At 34.6% G+C, this 15,240-nt stretch overlaps 1 protein-coding gene across 1 annotated transcript in view; it reads left to right on the top strand.

The window, feature by feature from the left end:
• Liprin-gamma (liprin protein kazrin) overlaps positions 1-15,240 on the top strand; it is a 125,041-nt gene that overhangs the window by 70,333 nt on the left and 39,468 nt on the right. The gene's annotated exons all lie outside the window — the stretch shown is intronic.

The following is a 15,240-nucleotide window of genomic DNA, read 5'->3' as shown; positions in this document are numbered from 1 at the left end:
TTTTATGTGGTTTGATTTTTCTTTAATACGTTTTTATATTTCAAATTTGTTTCTCATATCGCCCTAATTTTAATATAAAAGTAACCTAAATTTTTCCGCTTCCAAGTCGCCTACTTCGTATCTATGGACGTGAACCCTTTAACCTCGCTTACGCGCAATTTAAAAATAATACTCGTACCGCCCTTCGCTATCTGTCACCGCGCAGCTGCCAACGTCAACACTATAATTCTATCGTCAAAGAAAGGTTCTAACCTCAATTTACTATGAACTTACGCTTGTCTTATTACACTAAAAGTATTTAAAGATAACTAAAACTTTCCGTATCGCGAGTTTATAATTTAACAGGTGAGTGCCGCCGACATAACTTACGTTCTATATCTACTGTAACTATTGATTTTGACTCAAGTTTCGACATAACTAACTATTGTTTTAAACGGTATTAACAGTGCTCACGTTTTAAATACGTCCAAGTGTTAACTGTGTAATTAATAATGCCTTTTATCTTCAGATAAAACCTCGCCCAGTGTATCTCAAATGTAAAATGTCTCAAGCTCACTCGGATCGCTCTTATAATGAAATTAAATTTACTGAGCTCATTCAATGAACCAGACCCACAACAGCCCATTGTTTGTTGACATTGAATGGTATGTACTAACTTTCTAACCTCACTATGTCATAATCTTATAAAATTTCAACTGTTAATTATTTCTTTATTGTTATTACATTTCAAGTGACATTTAAACTCCAAATGTTTGTGTTAAGCTAAAACCCATTAAAATTCATTCTACTCTAACTTCAAACTACTCTTCTGTTATTTATTTCTTTCTTTTATTTACAGAGTGTGATAATCTAATGACAGATGAGCGCTGAACATCACTATATCACACATACTTGAGCATGGATTGAACTAGTGTCTACCTCTCACGATTTGAACTTGGATGTACTCCTGCTACACAATCATTGAACTAATCTCACTCTAACTATACCGCTGTCCGCAGACATCTTCCCTCTTAATAAAATATTTAAACGCTTTTAGGTGCTATGATTAATTTTTGGTATATTGTTTATTTCTTTACCTATAACCCTCTACTATTATCATTTCATTCATTACTCAATCATTAATTTGGTAAACTATTAATAACAATTATCTCAACTTTCATATAACAACAAAGCAACCCCGTTAGTTATTTACTGATTGTTTATACCAAACATTTATAAGTAAACTTAATGTAATAAATTGTAATTGACTTTCTCGCTTTCCTCATAAATTAAATTCTAAAGTAACAGATTTTTTTACTTATGTTTATTTCTGATCTGTAAATCTATCATATTATTTCTGTTTTGCTTAGATCACTTCTATTTCTTTGCGCTCTACTTTCTAGGCATTGTGACTAAATACTATTTTACTCATCACTAATCTGATCAAAGCAAAATTCTCATTATACTAATTCTGAGTAATTAATGCATGATTCCTAAATCATTTCCCCTATTACTTAAGAATGCCTGGCAACCGAGCTTTACTTGGGCTTAAACAAATATTGCTATCTCTCTCTAACTTTTGATGTATGAAATGTCGTTTGACCGGTATTTTTTTTCATATCTAAAATGGCGTCTTGTTTCACGTCTACGCATGCGCCTGTGTGATGTCTGGCCCTATACCACGGAAGTGCAAAACTCGAACCTCGCATGTTGCCGTCCCGCTGATGCTTAAGTCATTTATTATGCGAGTAAAAGAGACAGTGCGATACGAACTTTGATTTTCGATTTTCGTAGTAGCCCTGTACACGCCCTGTAATTCTAACTCTAACTGTCACTTCTCGCACAAAAAGCAAACGCTACTTTATTTGTGTTTCGAATCGCTTAGCTCTCAAATCTGATATTACTAAACTGTCTACGCTACTTCTAATGAAACAGATGACTATTCATTACTAAGGCCGAAGAAAACAGTGCATCGATTACTCCTACATCACGCCTAGATCTTGGATCATTGCAGCTTATTACTAAGGGTGGACCCTCGTCTTACTACTGTGAATGTTCGTCAATCAAGAATAAACTATCTTAGTGTTTTTAGTGAAGTGAATTAAAAATAGGAAGTGCTTACGACCGTCTTCATTTTGACAAGAAACTCTTTGTTGTGACCCGCTAAATTTATTAAATTATTAAACAATTCTCAAGTTATTCCTATCCATACTGCTATAACACTGATTATAATCATCATCATCATCACCCCAGTCTATGCATATCCTACTACTAAGCACACAGGTCTCCTCTCAGAATGAGAGAGCTGATTCTCTATTCTATCACAACTTTAATTCAAATTAATCTCAAACTCCATTTCACGAACAGCAAATTGTGGCAGTCTAAAAGAACAACCACTGTTTGGAAAACGTTACTGATTTTATGCTATATTACCTATCTTTTACTTACTACAATCTATATCTAAATTAATTCTTAACCTCAAAATCTTTTTATTTACAACACTTATTATTATTTTTATCTATGTTATTAATTAAATACTCATTTTGGTCATGATTTTCTTTCTACTTTTGTTTGTATTCTAGCTCACAGCTTTGCAAACTGTAAACAGACTATGATTAAACTAACACCAAACTCTAATTTCTTAAAGTAAATTAAATAAGTTCATCCTGGTCACGGCACCAATTGTATACATGCCCTTGAATGTTGGTGGTATTTTTAGTGATGATTTAATAAGTGTTTTTTTATTATCTTTAATTGTCTTTTATTGTAACTTGTACCTTGACTGTACTTATGCTGGTCACGGCCAACAAATCTGTAATAACCCTTCTAAAGGCCTTGTGATTTTGAATCGTCTAGTGGATAGGGACCTACCTTATGCCCAGCAATAACCTAAGTGCTTTTATTTGAGAATTAATTTGAAAAGCCTACAGTTGTGTTTCTAATGTTATAATTAATTAAGCAGTACCTAACTTCCTGATAATTTTGACTCTAGATTGAACTCTACTGAACTTTAGGGTGAAACTTTAATTACTGAGATGTGAATTTAGATATACTAGTATGTTAGACTGGATGGTTCTAGAAATGGATCTTTCAGGTTACCTAGAATAATCAGTTTGGAAAAATGAGAGGAAATATTTTCACTACGGATAGAGTTTGTGTTTGTATTACTTCTGAATCTATTTTGACTTAAAACTAAGTTTAATACCGAGACCTGAGGTCTCGGAGGATCTCTTCCAGCACCCCGATCCTTTCCTTTCGCACTCCAGAGCAATATATCTCTATCTCTATGGTATGTCAAGTTATGAATTTACTAGACTAAGCACTAACTTTCGGTGCATTCAAATCAAAGTATGAAAATACAAACACAATGTTTTGTAAGAAGTTGAATCTAATTTTAGACTTATGGTTACTTATTCTATGCTTATATTAGAATACTCTATGAGATGCTTAATTATAACTTTGATAATTAGTTCAGGAATGAGTTTAGACACTATAGCTTTTCATTTACTATAGGCGCTAGTATCTCTTAATTTAGATTACGTCTTATCTATCTTAGATATATGAAACGTCTAATTTGACATAATTTTATTTTGGTATAATTACTAATCTCATAGTGACTTTCACTTATTTTAATGAGCTATCTACTTAGTCTAATTTTCTAGTTCTACCAGCATTTGGCGTTACCGGAGTAAAGCAGAAAGTAAGTACCGATTTCTATACTTTACGCCCAGAACACAAGCGTTAATAATAATCTAACTAGCTTATAACTAGATAACCCTTGGGTATTCAAGATAACCTTTGTATTAGGTTTTGGACTCGTCTATGACTAGTTTTGTCTCAATTCATATATTTTTAAATGAACAATAAACTGTTTCAACTATCAATCCTTAATCAATTATGTTTAAATCGAGATCGGATGAAAAGTATGTAAATTTCCAGATAGACTGTTGCCTGGTATGTGTCAACGTAAGCTATCGACCGTAGTCAGGATTTCTACATCCGTTCACTCAATGTAAGTAGGTACGACAACTAAAACAGCTAGTATGTATTTATAACACGAAAGACTTTTGTATTTTAATTGATAGATGGTCCAAAACCCTCTACGATTTTATCTCTAACTTATTACTAGACATAATTTGATGAGATCTTGATCAAAAGTATGAATATGATGTTTGATATTAATTTTATCAAAACAAAGCTTATTTTAGCTGGCAATCGTAATTCAAATCGAAATTAGATGATAATTGTGTTAAATATTATTCAGTAAGTTATCTGGCATTTAATTGTCCACTTAGCTATGAGATCGTGTCATATCAATTCCCGCTTATTCATTATAGGAAAGACAGCTAAAATATGTTATTGTTATTTACTCTTAACAAAATGATCAAACCGTATTTTGGTTTTAAATTGAAGTCAACTTACTAATTTAATATAGTTATTCGTAGTCAAGTTCTTATGAACTAAGTTTTGTATAATGAAGTTTTGACGTAAGTACTTAAATAAATGTTATATTTTATTTTCTTAAAATCTAGTTTATGTCTTAAAACTATGTGTGTGCGAGTTTAAGCTTTCCCTAGCTCTGTGTTGAAGTTTAGCAATTTGGAGGAAAACCCTCATAGGTGAACTAATTGTGTGGTGAGTTAAATAGTAACTTTTCCCGGTGTAAGGAAACGCTACTCTAGCTAAGCCCTATGAACTTCCCTACCTATATAGCCCTAATAAATCCTACAATTGTACTTTAAGCTTGCCTGAGGCCCTACTCTCTGTCTGTGATTAGCAAAACTAGGAATTAATCCCACATGTACATTTAGTGTAATGTAGAAATTCACGGTGCAATGAATTTCTTCTAATCTCCTATCAACAATGATGGTGTGTATACCTAAAGCCCTATCGGTCCCTAAATGGTGCTGAGCTCTCAACTTTCCCGAAGGAAAGTCCCTATGACGGAGAGCCCCGCGGAACAGCAGAATACCTAACGTTGTGCATAAATACGTAAATAAATAGGGGACAGGAATTCTGAGTTTCTTAAGTACAAACCAAGCGTCAACAAGACACGCATTCACTTCGACGAGCGCTACTTAGTCGTTACAAAAGACAAACAGAATCCACTGGTGGCTGGTACGACAGTAATTTGCCGCTGAAGCCGCCACAGCTTCAGGAAGTGGAAGCCTATATCATCTACTGTTGTCACCGTTAGGTATCAGACGATATAAACGGACTTAAAGCTCAACCAAGGTACGTTATGGAGGAACCAAAGTCATTTCCATTAAGTTGGGAAAAACACAGAAAAGTTATGGGTTAGTACAAAATATACGTAGGCTGAAATGAAACGCTATAAAACGATCACTCCACACTACAAGAACAAATAAGAGGACTTCACCGCCACAAGACCGCAAAGATTCCCTCACACAAAGATTTTCCGAATGAAAATCAGCACTAGATATTTCACAAATAATTAAAAACCAGAGAGTTAATCATTATTCCGCAGATTAATGATCAAGACCCCGACACTTTACTTCCTGAAGAAATACTCATATTTCTTGTAAATTAAAATTAATTTATAAATTAAATAAAAGCAAATCCCCATTAAAATTAATGAAATAAAATTATCCGATACTATTGACTAATTTGTTAACAAAATGGCGCACAGAAACTAAACCCCCCGACTAGCAAAATAACGGTGTTGACTCTACGAAATCGAAATCCATCTGGCCTCGCCCTTTTTGTGTCACCTCTATTTATAGCTTCTCTCCCGGGACCTCTGGTATTTTCGCGCCAAGCGACCAAACGACGCCAAGCTTACCAAAGTCGACCACGATGACATTGCCAGCTCTCGCTTTTCTTCTGCCAAATCCTTATCTCAAAATAGCCAAATTTTAACCGTAAATTTATTTTTGAACTAAAATTTCCTATTTATCTCGACACTATCCTAGCTTAACTATTCTAGTAAATACGTTTCATTTTTATATTGTGCTACAACATAATTTTCAATAAATATTTATATGTATTTGTCAATACTTCAAGTTTACTTCAACGTTTTAATTTCCTTAACCTACCTAACAATAATCTTACTTCTAATGATAATTTTCTACTTATTACTCCCTACACTCTTTGAATATAAGTAGCCAATTACATACTTCTATTGTTCGTTATAAAATAGCTAATTTGCCTACAATTATTAACTGGTATCCCCAAATTCGCGCCACTTATTCATAGTTCCCTTTGTCGTATTAACGCTACTCAAAATTTGCTTATAATTTCGCCACGTTCCTACTTTAAGTCAGTGCGACAGAGTGCTTGTAATTTCATCATAACTAAATGTGTAATTACTCTGCTAATACTACTCCGTTTTGAACGAAAACTTAAATTTATAATAGATAATGAACCAATGATCTATACTACGATTACGTAATGCTTGCATTTTCGGTTTTTCTTAACTTATTTAGCTAATTTCGACAACTTGCCGTTTCCATGATGCTTCCGTTGATATTTCTTTAAATTAACATAATTATTAACATCAAATGTATCTAAGATCTACTGTAGACTAATACTAATGATTCTATTACTATATCAAGTCTATTTTTGATGAATTTGTGACCATATTTCTTGTTTTTAGATAAAATTTACATTTCCATTACCTAAAGCGACCTCTATAATTCCCACGTGAAACTAACTAAATAGCCTCTCAGGTTAATCTGCCGCTAAACCCAGTTCGGCATTAGTTCACTAATTTTCCATGACGCCTACCATTAATTCCTTTAATTGACCATAGATGGCGTTTTTTTACATTAATTATTATACCCGAACAACACAATTCTAATCTTCAATTAAATTTAACATTTACTCATTAAATTGACTGCTAAATTATCCCTGCTTTAATTACATCGACATTCTAATCTCAATTACTCTTATTTAACTGTCTTTGTCGACATGTTTTTGTTTCGAGTTTCCATCAAACCTTCATAGATGGCCCCACTAACAATTTTCTACTAATTTATTCCCAGTGACGGTCGTGTGACACATCCGATCCGTTACAGACGGACAGACAGACAGACGCACGAATCATCCTATAAGGGTGCCGTTTTTTGTACGGAACCCTAAAGATAGGATATACTCCGAAGTTTTTGCAAGTGGTAGGACCTTGTGCAAGGTCCGCTCGGATTGCTACCATCATCTTGCTCGCTAATCCTGACGTGAAGCAGCAGTGCTTGCACTGTTGTGTTTCGTCGTGGAATACCCCTGGTGTTGCAGATGTTTATGGGCGGTGGTGATCTCTTACCACCAGGAAACCCACTTGCTCGTTTGCCATCCAGTCGAATAAAATAAAAAGTTTCAATGAAGTAGCCTGAAATTTGAACATGCGTACTAATATACGTTTCAGACTCACTTCACGCCACGGGGGGCTCGTTTTCATAAATAGGGCCAGCTTTTGTTCGAACAAGCCATTTTAACGACACGGCAATGTGACGTAAGCGGCTTAACCTGACGTGAAAGACCCGTTGAGGGGGTAGTCGAATATATTTGTTAATTAGATTAGGGTTGCGTACGTCCGAGTGAAATTATAGTTTAAAAAAACTAAAAAACACGCCATAATGCAAACACGGCTAAATTACAGCGCTCCTATACTATACATGTATACCTTGATACATAGTTACAAGTGAAGCTAATATAAGCATATTAAAAAACAGAACCCTTATCGTTTAGGTTCACGCGTGTCTATCTGTCTGCCCGTCTATCACAGCAAATTTGCTCTGAATCTACTGGACCGATTAAGTTGAAATTTTTGTGAACTTGTGAATGCTGGGACCCTAGTGAAAAAGGGGTTAAGTCTGCTGAAATTACACAGCTATTTTCTATTTTATGTGTAAAGGGGTTTAAATCGAAATTAGCTGTTCAACTTCTGCAGAATTAACCCCTTTTTCACTAGGTCCCCATATTATTATTTATGTAAGTGGCCTAAACAAGGTGTTTTGTAAACAAATAAGTATTAAAATTGGGAAGCACAATACCAAATCATAAAGTAAAAAAGTCCTGCAACCGGGTGACATGTCAAATGAGTATTTTATTGTTTTAGCAAATGAACATGATACATTTATATCGTACGGAACGTTCGACTTTGATTCGAACTTGTCTTTTTTTTCGTTTATCATGAATCTGGCATCGTAACGGTTTTCCCGTTGATTGTTTGACGCGACGCGGTCAAACATGCATGAATCGTATCTAAAACCATGTATCTACAAATAGGTATCACACGTCATGTGCAACATTATATGGACGGTTTCAGGATTGTAATATAATTGTATTAATGTTTTTCGGGTTCCGTACCCAAAGGGTGCCAACGGGACCCTATTACTATTCTTGTTTCAGTTTCTTTTTGTTGTTCATATTTGTTAAATATATAATATTAACTATAGTTAAGTTACGAATCTACATTATAAAAAAGTGTTGGGTACTTAATAGTTTGTTGAACATTTGGCTGATACTCGTACGTTTGGAATTAAAAAAAAATACAGATTTAAATGTTTTTTATGTTGTTTAATAAAAAGATATTCAATCTTTTCGAAAACCTACCTTTACGTCTTTTCTCCAAGACACTTTATTTAACACTAGGCAGAAGCAGAAATAAGATTTGGATTCGGATCATGAATTATTATTATTACTTATTAGTGCAATGTTCACCGTCACGACCAAAGAGATCAAGCTGGCAGGCATTACAATATGATCTAACCTCTTTTTTTTATTCGACTGAATGGCAAACGAGCAAGTGGGTCTTCTGATGGTAAGAGTTCACTACCGCCCATAAACATCTGCAACAACAGGGGTATTAATAGTTGAATTAATAGTCTATGACTGACACTAGACTAGGTGTTAAAGCAATCTCATTATTGTGACGGTATTTTAAATTCTCAGTCTTCCGTAAATCAGTAGGTATCAGAATGACACTAGTATTCAACAGTAACAAAGCGGGCAACAAGGTGTCACCACTCTATCAATCAGGATTCAGGGCAGAGGGCGGACAACTGACGCACGTGTCAAATTATCTCCTGCCCTCCTGATTTATTTACCAGCGTGGTCACACTTTAATTCATGAGAAATCTATTTTCAGCTGAATTTGGGAAAAACACGTGTCAGCGTAATTGATACAGTACGATTACTTGGAGTTAACACTTGACAGATGGGCGTGCGTTCAGTCAATTTTCAACTTTGACGTCATACAAATAAAGCCATTTTTAGTATACCGCTACCCACGTTTACAGATTATGTAAAAACTATTTTATTTGTATGACCTCAAAGTTGAAAATTGACTGAAGGCACGCCCATCTGTCAAGTGTTAACTCCAAGTAATCGTACTGTACGAGGGGTTGAAGGTGGATGAGGTTGAGGTTAATTCAGGTTAGTCAACTAAACCAGGGCATAGGTGTATTTTCTTTATTTAGAGGACTTTTCAGAAATTTCATGATAAAAATAACTGATGTATATAATTATTTATAATGTAATGTATGTCTAGGAATCTGTATAGTATGAACTTCTATTGAACATATTTTTTTTTATAATTTTAACCCTTCGTATGCGAACGCTGGATCAAGCTATTGAACTTTATTCCTTTAATTAGAAAGTGTCCTTTGATCAATACCTACCAATATAATGTCATATAGCTATCCAAACCAGTGTACTCAATAGCCTTATTGAATAGCTGCTATTTGCAGTGCGTGCGGCCTTGTGACCTATCTTTGCTCCAAAATTATACGGAGCAGTGTACATTCTTTCCATATTTACGTCATTGGCGGCATCTTTATTTGCTAACCTAACATATTAGTATTCCGTAGTCGAGTGCAATACGTACCTCTATTACGGAAAACAATGGAGGAGGTCGGGTTATAATGCTTTCGTATTATTCCGAGAAAATGAAAATATCCAGCATATTCATTACAAAGACTTTGTTTAATACGAGATTGTGCTATAAAACCTTCAAGTTTGTTTGTTTGTACTATTGAATGAGGCAAAGCTGTTATAATTGGGAGGGTAAGCGCTGGCGTAATGTTGATAGGATTGGGTTATGATCACCGTCATTATGGTTTTGTTAGAAAGCGGTTTTCAAAACCTCGTCTTTTGTTGGCTTGGCTTAGTTAAAATAAGTTGTTGATTAGTTGCTTGCTTCTTCATTTCGTACTACGGTCGATGCTGCTAAGAGCGGAACGAATAATTTACCAAGTTTCATTGTCACCTTTGCTATGCTCCGTGTTTCTGTGTTTCTTAGTTTCTCGGTAAGTACGCAACTTTTAGGTAAGAGATAAAGCACTGTAGGCACTGGGGAGTTAAAACTTGTCCAACCCGTTGCCTGCTGGCGACGATTCGCGCCACGTCATCACAAGTTTCACAAACTTAGTTCGAAAGCTATCTGTCGACTTACTCATTATATTTGAATTTTGTTTCTCTCAGTCTGTTGTAATTCGAAGAAAGTTGTATTGTTTTGTTTACGATGTAAAAAAAAAGAAGTTCATCGTTTTTAATCAATAAATATCAAAAGGTGAGCTACTGCAAAACGAAAGTCTGTTCTGATCAAGCATTTTGCAATTTTTTTAACGTCTTGTTGCAGATATCTATAGTGTTTTGCATTTGCATCCGATGGCTGGTTTATTTTTACGAAGAAACGGCTGTCTAGCTCAAAGGACACATCCCCGTTGCCATTGAATGCCATTGATTGCCTGTGCTTTTTCTACAATTAGTACAATTTACCTACTTAATGTAGGTATTGTTTGATACTCCATGTACAACGTCATGTTTATATCGTACAGCAAGTACACTATGTGTACTCGTATTATTTAATTTATGTCTAGGTACATCACACAAGTATCATCCATACAAAAAAAGTAAAATCATTTATGTATAGATTTAAGTTCTGCTTAAACGGGTACAAGGCCTGAAGATAAGGTAAAAGAGAAACCTTTTTTGTAAGTAATACGTAATTTCATTTCATTTCCGGTTAACTGTACAGTCTCAGTCTACAGGAATAGCAGTGTCAGTAAAACTGTTAGTGTCACGGTTTAATCTCCAGATATTTATGAGGCTATTTATAATAGAGTATATACGAAAGTTAGAGGCAACTCGTTCAAGTTATATCGTAAATATAGCCCGGGATAATTCTCGTCACCTGTGCTTGTTCTGCCTGCTGGCTTAATTGTTCAAGGCTTTCTACGACACCATCTGAAACACCCTTCTACAAAGAAAGCAAAAAAACAAGGGCGAAGTAAAAAGCTGATTGCAAAACCTGACAGGTGTCTCGCTTTATAAAATTAAATAAAAAAATATACGAACGCTTGCTTAAAGTAAAAAAATAAAAAATCTGGAAAAATGTTTTCCGTTGCCTTTTATTCATTAAAACCACTTACTTAACTCTTTGTAAATGGGGATTCCGAAAATTTCGCGTCATCGAATTAAGTTCAAATTTAAATTGGGAACTCTTTGTTTTCTTTTTAAATGTTTTTATGTATTCGGCACAATTTTTGATATTAGGTATGCCAGACAGAACAAATATTAATAAAACATACGTACAGTCAACGTCATAAATAAGTGATCACTTTTTTACCTTGCCACTTTAACGTCATGTTTGAAAAGCCATACGAAATTGTGTAATGACTGAAAACGACAAGGTACATAAATAAGCACTTATTTATGACGTCGACTGTACGAAAGCGAAGGGAACTTAAAAAACATTTACGAGCATTTATAAAAGCATCATTGGAAAGAGAAAACTTCTTTGCATAATTTCGTTTATAAAAGCTATAATTGGAATATGGAATTGGAAACCCAACCTACTTTAATCTTCAAATATTTAATAAGAAGATTTATCTATAATATAAAACAAAACAAAGGTAACTAAAACTACATACAAACTAAAATTATAAATAAAAAAGTTGCCCAAAATCACTGCGTTTCAATTAGAGAGATCTGGGGAGGTAATCATTTCTTCAATATAGTACACTCCGTTGAAACCTAGATCGAAAATGTAGAGTGCTGTTATACACTGTTTCTTTTTGTCTGTAACATGGAACTAAATAAATAGGTAGCACTGGACAAATCACAAGCAAGTAGGTAAGTTAAAAATGTAAACTACGAAAGCTCTCTACTGATGGTTTAAATAGGATTGGTGAGATTTCTTACACTTCGGACCATAATGTCGTCAACAAAGGAAAAATAAATGGCCAGGTCACAAGGGACGAAAATAATGCCAATATTTATCAACTGCTATTGTTGAGAATGCCTCATGTCATGCCATACAACAAAAATACAGTAAATATGAACCAAGTTCATTTTGAAGACATGTCGCACATACTATGTGTGAATTTTAGCTTCGCTATTTCAGTTTATCTACAACGCAGTTTATAATGCTCAGTGCCTTAGTGCGAAACTGAATATAAGTTAAACAACTTAAAATTATCTCCATAAACGTGGGTCGAACATGAAATTACGTCTTTCATCCATATAAATCGGATATTTTCTTAGTTTAATTTGTATGCATTATAATTTCTATGACTTTGACATTATAATGCCCATTAAATTAATAATACAAGTACCTACTAGCCATTAATAGTAGAAATTCAACCATGGGAGAGCCGAATTCGGCTCGTTGCACTATCCAGTACCAATGCTTTTGTCTTGTCTAATTGTCTACAGCAAATTAAAAAAACAAGAACGCCAACACAATTCAATTAAGCTTTTTCCTTTTAACTATGCAAAAGGTTAAGGCTTAATATAAGTTCACTCTTCTATTTTCATCAGAAAGCCTGATTCAAAAATATTAGTTTTTAAGTTTGACTTATATCACATACCACATGTTTACAATCTTGACCGTATTGAGTATTAATTAAGGGCATGACTAAAGATATCATAATAGTTAAAACACAGAAAAATACGATGAAGTAACGAAGTTAGTAAATAAGAAGTACTTAGGTACCATTCTTTTACCGTATCCGTCCTTATTTCGTTAAAAAAGTAGCCTAAAATCAATTCAGCATATTTGTCACGACTTAAAATGAAATTTCAACGAGCTACGCAGACCCAATACAACTTTTATACAACAAATAGTAGGCCCCAAATTCCCTATTAACTGAAAATTCGCCTATTTAAATATAACACTGTCGTTGTGGCTCATGAGACGAGATATAAAACCCGTCAAACTACGTTTTAATTAAAGCATGAAGTATTCAAAGGCAGTAATAACGAGGAAGCGGAACTTACTTGAGTTACGGCAGCATACTGGAGTTTAACCTGAATGTAGACATGCGACCTCATATTTCGCCTCAACACCCTCTACTAACATCCCAAGCGCGTCTTCGAGCCAGATATTGGTTCTAGATAAATTAGAGCAAAGTTTGCATCTCCTACATTGTTTTATGTTAAAGTATGAGTAATTTAAGGGCCACGATGAATTCGTTGGTACTAATTTTGTACTAGGTAGACGTGGTTTTAAACTGCAGCCAGTAGCGAAGTATATAGGGGTTTGAAATTCTCTTGTTACTGATCACGATCTCCCTCCTTAGAGGGTAATTTTTTTTCGATGCTTATTTATTGTTATTTTCAATTACTTACCTACATTTTTATGTCTGGTTAACACTGGGAAAAAATCAAGTTAGACTCGTATCCCCGTCTGTACAAATGTGTATGTATCTATGAATATACAGTGTTAGCAACCCCTCTTCTGAGCAAAAATTACGTGAGTGTTGGGTTTTTTTACATGGCTTTTGACATACTTACAGATAGAAAAAAAAAGGTTTTTAGACTTTAATTAGGTGTGCTATAAAAGGTACTTTCAGACCAAATTTAAAGACAATAAAGTGTCCTGTAAGGGTTTCTGCTTTTTCCTTTTGAGATACGGAAGTTTAAAAAAAAAAATTAATCTGTAATTAGAGTCTAGCTATGATCATGATATTCGTGATGCATGCAAATGCGATGTCTTCAGCCGGTAGCAAATATGTATCATAGGCAATCCTTGTAAGACACACATTGACCCTCCTAAAAATAACGTAGATTTATTATAATCGTTCGTCTTGGTGAGTAATATTATTAATTATTATCTGTATTCTAAAATTGATAACCCAAAAAATATTAAAGCACATCACGTAAGGACAAAAATTAAGAATCGATTTTCATATTTATTATGGAGAATGAGTGGTTATTTTTTTCTCCACAGTGTATTTTAGTTACGTAGGTACGTACCACTACCACTTTTCTTAGATACTTCAACGTGAACTTAGCTTACAATCGATCCTACAAAGAAGTCAGCGACATTTATAAATTGGCTTAGTTGTAACCGAAGCGAGAGGCTTTACTTCCGGGCCTCGGAACCTTTTTATGCAAATCTTTGAAGATGTGCGGAGGTTTTTAATGAAAGAGCAATTACGCTGATGCCTTGCACTCGTCACGTGTCGACCCTTAAGGAAAAAGAGGGGTGGATTTAAATAAGAGTCGCTTTATTGATTTAAATTTAAACGTGTAAACTTATAATTACCTGCTGTTCAAAGGCTTGGGTCCTAAAAAGGTTTCTAAGGACCCAGAATTGTTGCCATCCTTCAGCCCCGATAAGATTATTATATTTCATCTTTGCACAACCTCGATATCCAATTACGAAGATGTTTATCGTAGATAAACATAGTGAACTGGAACCGGGTCGCAATAAAAATAGAAATTCACTGAAACGGTCCTCGACGTGAACGCAATCTAATAAAAAACTGGATGACTCCCTTACGCAGCTGGAATTTTAATCAATTTTGCGGCCAATAACTGGCGCTGGAGCTTTCGCTGAGCTCTTCGCAAATTACCGCCTAAAACTGTTTGCTCGGACTATATTCGTCAGGATAACGCTCTTAAATTAAAAAAAAACGGAGTTCGCCTCAGCAATTTGCATAACAGGGTCGATTACGTAAGGAGAGTTTGCTTAGCATACTGTGAGTAAAAAGCGTCTATGCATAGCTAATAGGTATCACACAGACACACAGCTTGCTGTGAGTGGGTCAACCTCTTACTTCAACAAGGAAATTTGCTCTGTAATAAATTATTCCCAAGCGAGCCACTTGAACAACTAACTTAAAGGTACTTGCTGATATGTAGGTAATTCCGAAATTTAACTTATCTAGAAGGTTAATAATAATCATTGCAGAAGGCAATAGGTTTTCGTTTTGTGTTATATCTTATTTAAATATTCAACTCGATCCCTCATTAAATAATGTAAAGGTGTAAGTCTATTTTACAAGAAAGTGCAAA

Source organism: Choristoneura fumiferana, chromosome 17 (genome assembly GCF_025370935.1).
Source record: "Choristoneura fumiferana chromosome 17, NRCan_CFum_1, whole genome shotgun sequence".
NCBI classification, from domain to species: Eukaryota; Metazoa; Arthropoda; class Insecta; order Lepidoptera; family Tortricidae; genus Choristoneura; species Choristoneura fumiferana.
The sequence above is the reverse complement of the archived record's forward strand: the minus strand, read 5'-3'. Positions and strand labels throughout refer to the sequence as shown.